The sequence below is a fragment of the Pelodiscus sinensis genome, chromosome 2 (genome assembly GCF_049634645.1).
Source record: "Pelodiscus sinensis isolate JC-2024 chromosome 2, ASM4963464v1, whole genome shotgun sequence".
Lineage (NCBI taxonomy): Eukaryota > Metazoa > Chordata > Testudines > Trionychidae > Pelodiscus > Pelodiscus sinensis.
The window spans coordinates 188,948,248-188,964,065 of NC_134712.1; the positions used below are offsets into that span (position 1 = coordinate 188,948,248).

The 15,818-nt window shown below is 39.6% G+C and overlaps 1 protein-coding gene across 15 annotated transcripts in view; it reads left to right on the plus strand.

The window, feature by feature from the left end:
* THRB (thyroid hormone receptor beta) overlaps positions 1-15,818 on the plus strand; it is a 287,386-nt gene that overhangs the window by 151,134 nt on the left and 120,434 nt on the right. The window lies entirely within an intron of this gene.

Consider the following 15,818-nt stretch of genomic DNA (forward strand, 5'->3'; position numbering starts at 1 on the left):
CTTATGGCAGCAGGAGCAGCACTTTATAAAATTTTAAAGCATGTGGTATGATAATTATATTGCATATTTATAAGTGAATCACAGGATGAATAAATTATGAGTGTTGGAGTAATTTGCAGCTTCAGGGATAGGAAGCGACTGCTTTAAAACAAGTATCTTTAAAGTGTAGGACTCTTTTAGGCTTTTTCCTTTGCCCAGTAAGTTGAATGGCAAAACTCTCCTTGATTTCAATGAAGACAACATTGAACCCTTGCCCAATTTTGAAAGTTAAGTGCTTGGCTCTAGATAGCAAGGCAGATTTGATTTAAATCAAATTGACTTAAATCATAATTTAAATCATGATTTAAATCACTGATCAGGCAGACTCGGTTTAATCATAGTTTTCTACATAAAAGTGCATTCTTGTTGGTTGTTATAACCTTAATATATATTCTTCACAATTCAGAGAGAGAGATGTAGGTTTCAGTTTTAAACAGTGATTTATTTTTAAAATATTTCAGATCAGTTTTACTGCTATATAAAAAAATGAATGATTGATTATTTCCTTTACCAAAGGTAACTGAAGCAGATATTTATGAAGTCATTGGGAGGTGAACTATTTCCAATTCAACTGGTTAATCATTAATATTTGGAGGATTTTCTTGTCATGTTGTATTAGGAGAACATCAGTAGAAGGATATTTAAATTGTTTTATGTAACTAGGACAACGTTATATATTCTGGATGTTTTTCTTTAACAGCAAACATAATATATTTTGACAAAACAAGCATATGAATTTTTTAATTTAGTTAACCATTAATTTTTTTAAAATCTGGTTTGTTTTTGTTAATTGTTTTAAACTAAAATAGTTAAATGAATATTTAGAAAAATCAAAAAATTAATCTACTGTGTCAGCCAAGTCAATATGAGAAATTTAAAATATTAGCTTCTGCAATTATCTCAGTCTTCTTCATCTTCATTTTCCTGTCTGTCCATAATATGAAAAAGAAAAACAAACTTTCCTGCTTTTTAGGTCCCAAACAATTTCTCAATTTGAGATGAATTAGTCCAAAGGAAGAAAATATTATTTCTACATTGGCAGAAGAAACTACTGCTATTAAAAGTGAGATTATCACTTGTCTCTGAATTCACGTGCTTAAGTCACTTCCACGAGTTCACTGGCGTGACGTACTTTAAAACATCATCAGCAAACATATATTTCTTGAGTGGTTCACCCTTAGCTCTGAATTTTTTTTATAGTTGGCATTATGGAAGGATGATTGCTGGATGCCCATGTCATAGCCAACTTCTCTTCTTCAGCAGTTAAGATTTGACGCTGGTACTGAGTATTGAAAATGTTTGCAAGAACATGAGAGCATGCTTATCCCATTCTTTTTTTTTTTAATGCTTGTAATTTAACTGTCATATATTTCTCTTTTTAAGATCTCACTCAGATTTCAACAGCATCAGCAATAAAACAGCTATTTCCCTGCATTATGTTCAAGGCTACAGAAATAGGCTTCAGGATACTCAGCATGTGTTCAACATTTCTATTAAGGCCAGCGTTGAGAACTTTGACTATGACAGTGCCATCTATTTTTCACCATTTTGTTCACAAACTGTCATCAGATTAAGCCAGTTCTTGATATAGTGCACAAAACAGTCCACTACTGAGTTCTATCACGTCTTGTGGAAGAGTTAGCTTGGTTCCTCCCACTTTTTTCAGAGAAGCTGCTGCAAGGTTGTGGTTATGGAAATATTTTGCAATTTTAACAACATTAGCCTTAATTTCTGGAACACTGAAGTCTTTGGCTATGAGATGCCTCAAATAAGCATTGCAACCATATGTTATTAGCTTTGGACTCTCCTAAATTTCTTCCAGTCTTAGATACATTTGCAGCATTGTCTATGACCAAGCTGCATACTAGACATTTGACATTTTTTGTATAGTTTGTTAGAGCTTTTACTGCTACTTCTTGTAAGTGTTCTGCTGTGTGCGCATTTCCTGATGTATCAATTGTTTCTGTAAGGAAGACATTCTGTTCTTCTATTGTCACACAAGCACATTACAGGATCATTGTAGACATTGCTCCACTCATCAAGACTCAGGTTAACAACTTTACCTTCTAGACTTTTTGCACGCTGCTCAATTTCTCTCTCATATATTTTATCCAGCAGTTTTCCTGCAACATCTGTTCTGTTGGGTAGACTGTTACCTGATCTTAATGACTGAACTATGTTAATGAAGTGTGGGTTCTCAATTATATGGAAAGGAGAATTTGGTGCATAAACAGGGCAATTTTTTCAACAGTTACCTATTTTTTAATCTGCTGGTTCTTATCACAGATATATCTATGGTTGGTTTTGGATGATGGAGGTTTTATTTTTCTTTTTGCAGCAGGTGATATATGATGGCTATATGATGTGAATGAAACCCCCACCTCCTACCCCCCACTCCCCGCCCCTCTTCCTCTTTCCTTTCTCTTCCCCTCTTCTATTTATTTCCAGTTTTCATATCCCCTACTCATAACTCCAGCCATCTGAAGAAGTTGGCTGTGCCCACGAAAGCTCATGATACCATCTACATGTTTTGTTAGTTTATAAAGTGCTACCAAACCATTTGGGTTTTTTTTTCTGAAACTATAGAAAATCATGGTGATTTTTAAGGTGCATAGTTTTCAGAATCTTTCATGTTGAGGGTGGATTCTCCTAAAAAAATAAGTTAATGCAGTTATTTAAATATTATTACCATACTGTTCATTTAGTATTACTCATTGCATTCACTGGCAGTACTACTTTAAACGTGAAATTGTAAAAGGAATATCTGCCTATTTCAGCTATTTATTTTTTATCACAACTGCATTATAGTAGTACCATAAAGTAACAACTATATATTTTTTGCTCAAACATGAGAATTCAAGAATAGTCCAGAAGGAAGACAGGCAGTCCTTAAGAAAGAATATGAAATAAAAAAGTTTACCAACCTGAAGATCCTGCATGTTCAGACATGTTCCTTTCATCATCTTCCACACAGCTTCCTCCTGAGAAAGATCACCTCTTATGGTGTTTCATTTGGGCAACCAGGCCTTGCATTTCTTTGCGGCTCTGTTTGAATTCTGCACACATGACTGTCTTACACACAAGTAGAAGATCTTCATATACTATTCCCAAACTGGGTCTCTTTTACAACCTGCTGCCATTATAGGTTTTCCCTTCTAGTGAGAGAATGGTATGATAGATCTCAATTCAATGAAGTCTTCGCTCAGAAAGACCTCAAGATTTCTGGAATATGTTGCTCAAACAGTTTCACTTTTGTTTGTACTGCCTGTCCCTCTCTTCTTACATTTATGTCCAGACTTCTCCCTGTACTGATCCATTCCATCCCCAACAATCTTCATTGAACGTCTTAAAATTCTGCACTTTTAGAGAGAGGTAAGAGATTGACACAGCATACACAATTTTGCAGGGGGACAATAGCATTAAGGTCTGTTTTTTCTCACCGTTTTGTTTGTTTAAAAACATTTTTGCTATTAACAAGCATGTTATCTGTAGACACACAAATCCACAGTTTGAGAACTGCAAAACTAAGTATCACTGATGGTATCTTCTAGACTGAGCACTGAGTCCCATTGGGTAGATAGAAAGATTAACCTAAATAATCCACACAGAAGCATCAGAAACCCCATAAGATTGGGTCCCTAATCCATGAACTATTGGAACTCATTACAAAACTTTTCTTAAACGTATATATTGCCTCATACTGTAGAATTATAATTTATCATTTCTATTCCATAATGAGATATCTTTGAACTATAACGTATTTTAATTAAAACTATCTTCATATAGTTTTTTCCACAAAAAGTATTTTATCAAAAAATCCAATTCAAATAAAAAAACTCTTATTTTTTATTTTTAAAATATCCACTCTGTTGGATAGTGACAGCTTAAGGATATCATCATTTTTAGGTTTATTGCTGGTGGCATTAGCATTGATTAATTTAAAAGTATGTAATATCATTAAGACCGAAAGATTTCAGGGAAAATGCTGGCCTTACTAGCATCAATGGTAAAGCTCCCATTGACTTCAGTGAGCCTACATTTGCATCCTTTATGTGCTAATGGCCTTTCTGGGTATTCTGCAGTGTTATATGGGAGGCCTGGGTTTGATTCCTGCTGCTATCTCAGTCCCTGGAAATTTAGTGACTATAGCAAATACTGATTGCGCACACACAACCCTGTAGCCATACCACCAGAGGTTGTGCCTTTGTTAAATATCACAGGATAAGCTATGTTGGGCCCAGTCAGTATTAGAAATTTCCAAGGAAACAGCCAGCCCATGACACACATGTAGGGTTGCCAGGTGTCTGGTATTCACCTGGACAGACCATTATTTTCGGCTCCTGTCCGGTAAAAAAAAATTCAGAGAATACTGGACACCGAAAATGTCCGGTATTTTCTGAATTTTTCCCCAGCTAGGAGGTGAAAATGCCTACCCTACACACACTCAGTGCCCAGCCCCTCCGAGCCCCCAACACCCCCACTGTTAAAGGGGACTCTCTGTTAAAGGGGACATGCTGTTTTATTGGAATCCTTTTTTTTTTCCTCAACAACTTTGGTCTCCCTCCCTTCCCCCCCCCCAACAGAATTTTTTTTGGGGGGATGGGGGTGTTCGGTATTTTTGTTACAACCATCTGGCAATCCTACACACATGTAACTTTTGTGCATCTTACTGGTATTTCATCTCATGCAGTACAGAGATGCTTCAGGGGGTAGCTGATCTACCGTGATACCATCTACATATTTTGTTAGTCTATAAAGTGCTACCAGACCATTTGTTGTTTTTTCAATACAGAGATGCACATTTGGTTGCATATCTTTGCCACCTTTCTTTCATAACAATACGTTACATGACAATTACTCAACAGAACTTTTTTTAAAATCTTGAGCTGGAAGAGTGCTTTTACAAACACTGGTGTATTGATTTTGATATTTTTATTTTAGTTTAAAAATACGGAAAAACTCTTTGTTACTTTAACAGGCTGAAATCTTAATCACACAGCAGTTAAGTAATTCAGACTTAAAGCAACAAGAGAGGCAAGTATCTAGAGTTCTGTATTTTGCTGGATATGTTGTGTAATCACATTATTTTTTAAAAGAATCACTGCAGAAAATGTTCCTATTTTCTCTCTCCTGAGTATACATGTGTATGTTTAAGAAGATCCATAAGAGTTGAGCCCTGTTTCATTTACCATAATACCAGGAGACAACTCTGATTCCAAAACAGATTTAAATCTTCACTAAGAAAGTATTTTACAGGAATGGGCAGATAGACTGTCTTCTTGGGGGCTCTCCAAACTCTTTCCTCCTGCAGCTTGTGCTGTTTTCTTCAAGTTCCATGCAGGTTACAGCATCTTTCCTTTTAACAGTTGTGTCTTTTGCGCAGATATTTACTGGGGCCAGAGGACTACTAGTACACAGCCCATTCAAGGGACATCTTTACTGCTAGTTCATTGCAGCCTGTTAGGCCTCATATTGCTTCCAGTATCCTGGTCCTCACACTAATTTCCTACTTCTTTTTTTTAATGCTATTGAGGTTGACGGGAGGGGTTTGCTTCTTCCCTATTGCTATATTCATGCTGTTGGGGGTAAGCATCATGTTGGTCCTGTGCGTTGCTCATGTATCTTGTTTCTTCTGATTCTCCTGTGTTAGGCTAGCTGATGGTTGATGCTCCATGTCCTCCTTATCCTGGCATTCATCCCATCTGTCTAGGAGTGCTGTCTTCCACTATGCCACAACTGCTTTGGTTTCACCTCCACTAGTGTCCTGAGTCTGTAGCAACCTCATATGACCAGTGTTATATAGTAACTTGACTGTTGCCTTTTGCCATTCCTTTGTGTGGCCATTTCATGGCTGGGCCCAGACTTACCCGCCTGTGGACTCAACTTCCTTGTTCCTTTATTCTAGTAGGCTGCCAGGCAGTCTTTGGATTCTCTTACCTGTTTCTGTGTACTGTCCTTTGCTCCTCAGCTAGAGTGCATCAGACTACCTCTCACAAAAAGCAGTCTTGCTTCACTGGCTTATCAGTCTCTGTACTGAGCTTTCCAGTTTTCCCTCCGCAACCTGTACTCCTCCTCCCAAATTCCATGCAAGTTGCTACACACCCTAAGCCTGATCTGGTTTTATTTTTAAAGACATAGTAAAATCGATTTCCTGTACTAAGGCTCTTGAGGGGACCAGTTAAAATTGGCTAGTGTCAGGTGAATGAAAGGAGTGCAGTCATGTATCTTCATTGTCTACAGGAAAAGCTAGGCAGGCGGATGAGATTCATGTGACTCAGCTGACAGGTTGCAAAAACCTGTCACACTACTTCCTGTTTATTGATGACTGGCTCCTGCAAAGGAAACAGGTCTGGGGCCCTGTGCCAGAACAGGTGCTCCCTGTTTGGCCAATAAAAAGGGTGGGGCTGTAAGGGATCCAGTAGCATCTGAGAGCGGGAGAGAGATGTGGTGAGTCAGAATAGTCTGTCAGGAAAAGGGCAGAGGAGTTACCTGGGGTCTGTGGAAGATGGTTCCCGGGGGAAGGCTGAAGGAAGGAGAGCAGCAAGAGGGGGTTTTCTGGCTGATGTCCCCAAGCCAGAGAGCCAGGGTTAGAGATCTGGAGAGAGCTGAAGGCAGGGGAGCAGTAGAGGGGCTTACCTGATGTGTCCACGGTGGAGACCTGGACTCTGGGGAGCAATGAGAGGGCCAAGAGAAGAGATGGATGCTCCCCCGGTGAAGATGAACTCCCAGCAGAGAAGCAGTGGAGGTTTTTGCTAGGGAGAGTGGCATTTGGAGGACTCTTGCATTGGGGGTATAAATTAGCTATGTACTTGTGACTTACATTTTGGACTATTTACACAAGGTTTGGTAAAAAATAACTAGCTGCCGAAGAGGGGTATTATTGAGACAAGAGAATGAAGGGGAATTACAGGGGACTCTGAAGGAGGGAAATTGAGTCAGACATCTCTGTTGTGCCATGGCCTGCTGCAGAAGAATGCTCCAGGCACTGGCTGCCTTATGACAAAGGAGTTGCGTAACATTTTGTTGTTTGTGTGTTTATGCTCCCCCATCTGTGCTATATTTCACGTGTTGTCTTTTGTCTCATACATAGATTGTAAATTCTTCAGTCTTTTTGTTATGTATTGCTATACTGCCTATAGCGGGAGGTGGGGGGAGGGGGAAACTGAACAGTGTTTGAGGCCCTTACATATTGCCATATTACAAATTAATAATAATCTGCATGATCCCTTTCATGTTTTATGATGAGATTTTTCCAAAGGAGCATAAGAGAATTAAGTGCCCAAATCCCACTGTATTTCTGTGGGGTTTAGTCATCTAAATCTTTGGAACCCCTTTGGAAAATTCCACTCATAAAAGAAATCCTGGAAATCCTATCAACAAGGTCTGTGTATTTTTGTTGACTGTAGAGATGTTTGGGGGTTTCGGCTGGCATTCCTAATAAATGTTCATTTTTGTTTCAATTAACTATATTATTCACTACTGGGTGAAATCCACTGCAGTGTAAAGAGCTCACATAAGCCCCATATTGATAGTTTGAATGAGGCTTAAGTGGTGTGTAAGGTCTATGCAGCCCCTATGCATGGGCTGAATGAATTTCACCTTATTATGACTAAGCATCATGCAATTATTAAATTATGGGATGAAAAATGTTCTGGACAATAGTCAGGGTCTGTGTATTTATAAGCACCATATCTGTGGTGCTCATCACCATGGCATCTGGGCACTTTACAAAATGAGTACTATTTAGGCCAGGACAATTTCTGACTACTCCCCATGCAGCTTGCCAGAGAGGGGAGGTGGCGATACAGAGAGATGCCAGGGAGAGGAGGTGGTGTTGCCAGCAGGGAGATGAGCTGTGCCTCGCCGGAGGGGTAGGACAGAGACAGAAATAGACGTGAGGGAAATGGGTTTGCAAGTCAGTGGGGAGTAGGTTCTTCTGGTTTGTCTTTCTTGGGTCAAAGGTTTGCAGTGTCCCAAGAGCATTCCAAAGGTGGCCAGGAATTGGGGCTGTTCAGGATTTTCAGTAGACTATCCTGAAATTCTGTCCTGGGCCTTAAGGTATAGAGATGCTGTCTGGAATCTTATCTTCTATGGAAATCCTCCAGTAGACTGGGAGGAGTATACCATGGAAAGCATCTTTGCTGTTTTTCTGATCAGAACAACATGCTTCCTTACTACTGCCAGCTGGTGTGGATGGCAGAATATACACAACCTTGCTTGCGGGGAGACAAGCCCAGCAGGGGGGAGAGGATGGAATAGAGGAGTGATTACATACCCCTCAGCTAATGGTATGCAAGTTAATGTATTAGCCCGCCAACTCTCTGGGATTACATGAGTGCTATGCAAGGGTTTGTCCTGCTTGTGTAAACATGAGACCCTTTCTATTTCCTAACTTTCCCCCTCCTCCTCCTGCCTTGTCTAAGAACATGTCAGGACTTACTCCTGCTTGGCATTGTGTGCAACATTCATTGCGGGGCATTAAACATTAAATCATTGTGTGGCAAGTTTTTTAAGTCATGTAATAATACACATAACACACCAAGAATTACACGTGGGAAACCAGGGTCTGGCTTTGTTCATTGCTGCATTACTTTACTGCCTCCCTACAAGGTGGGTTTTTTTCCCTGTCATGTGGGTAGGGAATTCCTTAGAGTGGTAGGCAATTGCTTTGCTCCCAGAAAATGGCTCAGCGGAGATGACACACTTTAATTTAACATGTGCTTGTAAATTTGTACTAAATGTGTTGTAAATGTAATCCATTTAAGACTATAAAAATCTTCCTATAGCATTCTGTAAAAAAATAGGTGCCTAAACACACAAGTAAAGGTGCAAAACCAAAAACAAAGCAGAAATGTCCTTTTCCTATTTAAGGATCTAGTCCTACAACTCTTGCTCATGTGAGTAGTTATTATTCACTCGAGTCACCTTGACTTCTGTGAGACTACTTCTGCAGTAAGGGTTGCAATATTGGCTTCCCCTCCACCCCAACCCCTGCCATAAAATATCTTTAATATAGGGCAGAAGTATGCTTGGTTCAGGCAAGTACTGTGGTCTTTCAAAAAGAATGAAAATTCTGTTTCTTGTCAACAGAAGTTTGGAGAGAGAAATAACCCTTTTTCGCTGATGTGATTGTAACCCACATACCTAGAATGGGTTACAGTCCCATGAAGTGGCATAGACACTTACAGCGAGAGATAAAAATGAGTGAGCACTACAGCCTAAACTGAGAGGCAAGTGGCTTTATAGCTCAAGCTGTAGAGGCTCCTACACTAAGCTACAAATGGCCTAGGTTTGAATCAGCCTGCAAGTGGCTGCATGATAACAGACACTTTGCAAACAGTGGAGCAATATATGTCATTCTATATTATTTTTTGTCTGATTTTAAATGATGCTTTCTGGTGTATAGCAAAATCAGGTGGGACGCAAACAACAACTAAAACGGAAAAATGTCTTGTGCTGTAATTTTAAAAGCATTAAGGTAAGGATCGAATACCTGCAACATGATGATTTTTCATGTTCATGTCATCCAAGACAGTTGTTAGATGTTATAACAACTATTATTATTACTATATTATTATTACCCAATAATAGTTAGCCCCAATGATCACTGCTGCTTATTTTCCAGGGACTGTAGAAACATTAATGAAACCTTATAATGTCCATTTGAGGCAGGTTTTATTGACCTTAGTTGACAGAGAATATCCCTGCCACAGTTGGTTTATATGATTTGATCAAGGCCTCAGTGGTAGCACTCAGATGAAAACTGGCTGAAGGATTCCAGGCCCCTAGCCCTGTGCTCAAACCACTGGACCTTATAGCTTCCTCTGTCAAAATTTGTTAAGATATATGGCAGGCCCAGAAGCTCTTTTCATTTCCCAGTTCCATTGCATCAGCTTTTCTATTCTACCCACAAACTGGTAGAACTCCGGTTATCTGAAGAAGTGGGTTGTGCCCACGAAAGCTCATGATACCATCTACCTGTTTCGTTGGTCTTTAAGGTGCTGCTATACTATTTGTTGTTTTTTAAGTTTTTCCAAATCATTTTAAACATCTTTTTCTCCCCAAAAAATCATCTTCAGAATGTTTTCCCATTTGTATTGTCAGGGAGTTTGGTTGCAAAATTAAGGTATAAAACTAGGAATTGCGAGACTTGAGTTCTAATCTCAATTCTATCTGATTTTACAAACACTAGTCACTGGACCTCAACCCTGCGAACACATGAACAAGTAGTTCCATTGCATGAATATTCTCAGATGTAAAATAGTACTAATCTTAGAAGTGAGGCTAAATGTATTAAAGGTTGTAAAGCACTGTGTGATCCTTGAATAGAAGGTTTGTGTATAAGTGCCAAGTTATAGTAAATTACTGGAAATGGCTGTATGCATTGGTTCCATGGCATAACTAATGGCAGCTAACTGTCAGCAGTCTGACATAAGCATCTAAGCATTTTGGTTTAGGTAGAAATAGGGATGGGAATCTTTTGAGAATGGTTTTATTTCATGCCCAGTAATCCTTGATAGAAATAGCTTTGTCTGTGTACTGTTGTATTTCCACTTCCAGTTGTAGCCAGAATCACAGACTCCCATCCTGCAACAATTACCCTTTGTGATTTATCCATGCTCACATAAGAAGTCCACGTAAACCCAATGGGATAGAGTGAGTAGAATCAATGGAAATGTTTGAACAAATGATTTATTCACTAAAAAAATGCAGTTTCAGTCAACCTGAAGCTACTCACAAATTCAACTAATGGTTTTGGCCGGGACTTTTGTTTGTTTTTTGGCAGGACTTAGATGCAATTTGAGTTTGTTGGTGTGTCTGTCCTGAGCCCCCACCCCCTGTCCTGACTCCTGCACCCCCACCCCATGCCCTACACTCCTCCACACTTCTCAGCTCCCTGCCCTAACTCCTGCACCCTCTGCCCTGGGCCCTCCCACACCTCCAAGCCCCTTGCCTGCTACCTGCACCCTCATACCCTGCCCTGATCCCTCCACACACCCAACCCCCTTCCCTCATCCCCCCACATCTCCCAGCCCCCTGCCCTCACTCCTGCACTCCTACCTCTTGTCCTCAGCCCTCCCAGCGCCTAAACCCCTGCCCTGATTCCTAAACCCTCACCCCTGTTCTGAGCCCTCTGTTCCGTACCCTGACTGTCACACCCTCATCCGCTGCCCTGACATCCCCCACACCTATCACTCTGTCCTGTGCCCTCCACCTGCAGCCCTGAGTCTCCCCCACACCCATCCCCCTGCTCTGACTCCTGCACCTACCACACCATGCCCTGACTGGGGCATCCTCCCTTCACAAAGAGAAGAGTTAAGGACCCAAGCAATGCCAGGCACATCTGCTAGTACTAAATAATGATTGACATTTATCTCACTATTATCATATACTTAGTTTGAATATAGTTTCATTTCTAATACATAAAAAAGCAAAATAATATTGCAACAACAGCGTTTAAGCTATCATTTGCTAAGCAGCCTTTTGCTGATGGCTTCTACTTCCTTCTGATTGCATGAGTGTTTAAACTGCTTATTGCACAGCATATTGCCTGTAATGGATTAGTAATGTTAAATAAAAATGTCCACAGCTGGAAAATTTTGGAGGAAATATGTCTAAGATATAATGCTAACTTAAAAACACATATAGAAGGTATGCTGTTTGTATGTAATTTCAGAATATGCAACCATTGTTTCATTCCAGGTATGTGCCATATGCAGTAAAAAGATATCATAATGTGATTTATGGGACAAGACAGTTCTACAAGAATTTTATAACTCACATTTTGCTATATGCATTGCATTTATTTAAAATGGTATGAAAATTCAGATTCTTTAAACATCAACCTAGTTTTTCTATATTTAGCCAAAAGGAAGTTATTACTTTTTTAATTCTGTGTTTTGAGGTTTTTCTTGGCTCATTTTTTCCCCTATTTTTGATGCCATGGAAAACTTTCCTATCTTAAAGGTGTGTTTCTGAGTGACAGGGGTAAACAAGCAAGAAGAATAGCTTAGGGTGCCTGTTTGTTTATTTTTAGCCGTTAGGAAATATAACTTGGAAGAGCAATTGGAGTGTTTTCAGCTACAGGAAGATTTGAGAGAGAGGAGGCAATCCTTAATGTTTCATTGTTAAAAATGGAACTATTCAGAAATTCTAGGCTGAATCTCAGAATGCTTCTAACACTTTGCGCACTGATTTTTTCAGGCTCTTCTTGCTCATGGCCAATCAGGGTTGGGGTGCGAATTTGATGAATTTTGTAACTTGTTTTTATCTGCATCCCTATTAGACCAAAATATGACACTCTCTCAATTTACAGCAACTAAAAGATGTGAAAAAGACTAGAAAAGCATTTGTTAAATAATAAAAAATTCAAATTATGTACCACTCTCTTTTTGGTGCCTTGTTTTGTTTTTATGTGTTGTCATCTTTTATTTTTATTATGGCTAGGGGCCTCAAAAGCTGGAAATGGCATGGGCCTTTCTGGACCTATGGGAGGTCCAATTTTTGTTTGATGTTTTATAGTGAGCGATCCCTAGCACTACTCCTTGGAAGTTATAGTCACCTCCCCTCAGCGAAGGCTGGGTAGGTAGCCTTTGCTTGGGGGACATACAAGCAGGTTGCAGGAGGAATAAGATGTTCACAGTCATCTAATCCAGAGAGTCCCCACTCCATTGTTGAGTCAGGAGTAGTGGCTGCAGCGTACCACACACCTTTACTCAAGATTTCAGGCAGATGGTTAAATTTCAGGCTTTGCACATGTAGGCTACATCTATACAGCAGCATTATTCTGAAATAACAAAGCGCATCTACATAGCAAGCCAACTCCAACTCCTGTAACCCTCATTTCAGAAGGAGTAAGGGAAGTTGAAGGAAGAGTGTCTACAACACCAAAAGACAGATTAAGCTATTTCTACTTCTGTTACGCAGTTGATGTAGCTGAAGGTTGCATAGCTTAATTCAACCTGCTGTGTAGACATGCCCATAAGGACCTGGGTAGGGGATCTAAGAGTGCATTCTAAATATTTATTTTGTGGGGAGTTGAACTGTCAACTGTATTTAAAAGAAAGAAAATAAGTTCTTTATATTTTGAAATGAGTAATTTTTTATAAGGACTCCTGAAATTTTGAAGAGACCTTTGTGGAAGGTCTTTTTACTCATGCTTTATTTAAACTTACTTTTACATCAACAAGCTATTTTTGGTTACTGTTTCTTTTAAAATAAAGTATTGCAGCAGTGCTAGCTTATGTTTTACTTTCAAACATTTCTGAAAGATGAGTTGGGTAAGAAATTGAACCCCTCTTTTTTTCTTTAATATTTGTGTGTGTTTGTGAATGTGGCAAAGAAAAAGGAAGGACAATTTATGAACATGGTTCCTTTGTAAGGGCTTGAGCTTTCGACTGAGAATCAAATATGCCTTAGCCTTATTCTGTGTTTTTGGCTAAATTCACTATTTGATTACATGTCTGAATATTGTAGTTGTCAACAGCATCTTGTATTCTCACTGGATAAAGTTGTCCTAAAGTTTTGACATTCAGCTGAAGTGTTTGAAGAGATCTCAGCCAACATAATTCTGTTTCTAGAGTAAATCCTATCTTGGGGGCTTGAATTCTAAATGGCTTGACATTTTTCATATAGTATTTATAATGCTGCTTACGAAAGCCTGTAATAAAGCCTTCATTTGTTTACTCGCCAACCTTCCTGTTTGGCCAGAAACTGTTCTGGCTTAAACCTTGGAGCTGGGCTTCTGTCCATTTTCCTTGAGTCTCTCTGGGTCCCTCCCTTTTCTTCACCAGAGTTCTGGAAGATAGTCAGAAGGGCATTAATTTCTTGAGCAAGTCAGTTCTTTCAGCTATTTTGGCATGCTTCTAAATGTTCCTGTCCCACCCCTGAATTTCAGAGCTTAATAGCCTACCACAGACTTGCTAACATCATCAGGAGAAGGCAGAAGTATTGATTGCTTGTCACTGCAGGAAAAACATCTTTTGGCAGTTTGGAATGAATACAAAATTGAATAACAAATGGGTGGCAAACTCTGTTGCTCCTCTGAGATCTTAGACAAGAAGGAGAGAATAAAATGTTGTGTGCGCTGTAACCAATGTAAAATGATGTTTACATGGTCAGGAAAGGTGACAGCAGAGTTACTAAATACTCAAGGAATCGTATTCACCTCTGCTCACCAGAAGGAAGGTCACTTAATGAGAATGTAGAGCATTCAAATGTGGAGTTCAGGTGGCAGCATGGAGAGGAATTGGTTGCTTTGATACATGATACAGCAGTGCTGCTTGAGGGAGATGAATGCAAAAATTGCCTGCCCAGTAAAGAACATTTGGCAAGGTGCTCCGCCTTCTTAGAAATTCAGACTCTAAAAATAGCTAAGTTAGTGAGAGCAGGAAAGTTCCCTGTCCAGATGTAGTGAATAACTAGGTGTTTTCACCCCACTGACGCCTTGTTTTAGCTTTTATAAAAGAAAAAGTTGTGTGCGTCCCTACTTTACTATCAAGCTCTCCACAAAACATACTGATTGCACCTTGAAATGGAGATTTAACATCTAGCACTGAAATGGGGTGGCTCAGAGCTGCACCTCCTCAGGAGCAGCCAGCTCTAGGAAAGAACTGTTTCTAGGTTCTAGGAGTCACGGGTCCTTCCCTGCTTTCCCTTGCTCCTGGGGCAAAGGAAGTTACTGTAGCACTTTATAGGAGTCATCTTACTTCCTCCGTTCTCCCAGCGCACCTCTGGTCTGCCTGCTTCTTACCCACTCACTCATTCAGAGTAATAGCCCTGCAGAGTCTTCCCTTATATCCAAAGTGGCAATCCAAACAAGCAGTGCAGGAGGGAGGAGAGCAGCTGATGACCCCCTGCTCCTCCACATGTCTGTATTTATGGCCAGTGACCAACTTGGCCTTAAGATTGTGTATGGTTGATTTGTAAATGTGTATCTTTTTTTTTTTTTTTTTTTTTTTTTTTTTGTGGTGGGTGACATCTGTTTTACAGATCATTGTTAAATAGCCCCAGGGCACAAATAAGAAAATACATCGAAACACAACAAAATTACTCAAAATGAGATGGACTAACAAAATATAATCTAGAAAATCCATTATACATAAAGAAGAGATTTGAAAACCCTGGATGTTTTATAATCTGGCATTAACAAATCACAGCACAGTAGCACAATACATGTATAACATGAGCATAAGGGTAACAGAAATGTGGGTTAAATATGTGAAACAGATGAGAGTAGAAACAATGCTTTGTTTTTGTTTTTTTCATTCTTGGTCTCGCTACTGCTATTCAGGGTTTGAAGAGTGACCAGTCCTCTGTATTTCATAATGAGTCTGTGCGTGGAGAGGTGGATTCTCACATAATAAAAAGTCTTGTATGACTTTTCACATTTCAGGATTATTAAATTCATGTGAAAACATGAGTGAGTGAGTCAGAAAATATGTCAGTGGGTGGCTGAATAATGAGTTTCTAGTTAAACAGAACAGAGCTAATGAATAGCTTTATCCTTTAGGTCTGGTAGCCTTTCTTCACATTATCCCTCACCATTCTCCTGGAGAGACCATCTTAAGTCTCAGGCTCATTGTGGCCTCTCTATGGAGCTCCCTAATTTTGTGCCAGTGTTGGTTCAATTCTTGTACTGTTAACACTTGTGCACTCAGAAGTGAACTAAAGAAGTGAGCTAAAGCAACCAGTTTATTTCATATAGATCATGGAACTGTCATCAGATGACAATGACAGACCTGGGCTGTTTCAAACCAGCAGCCTAGACATTAAAAGAC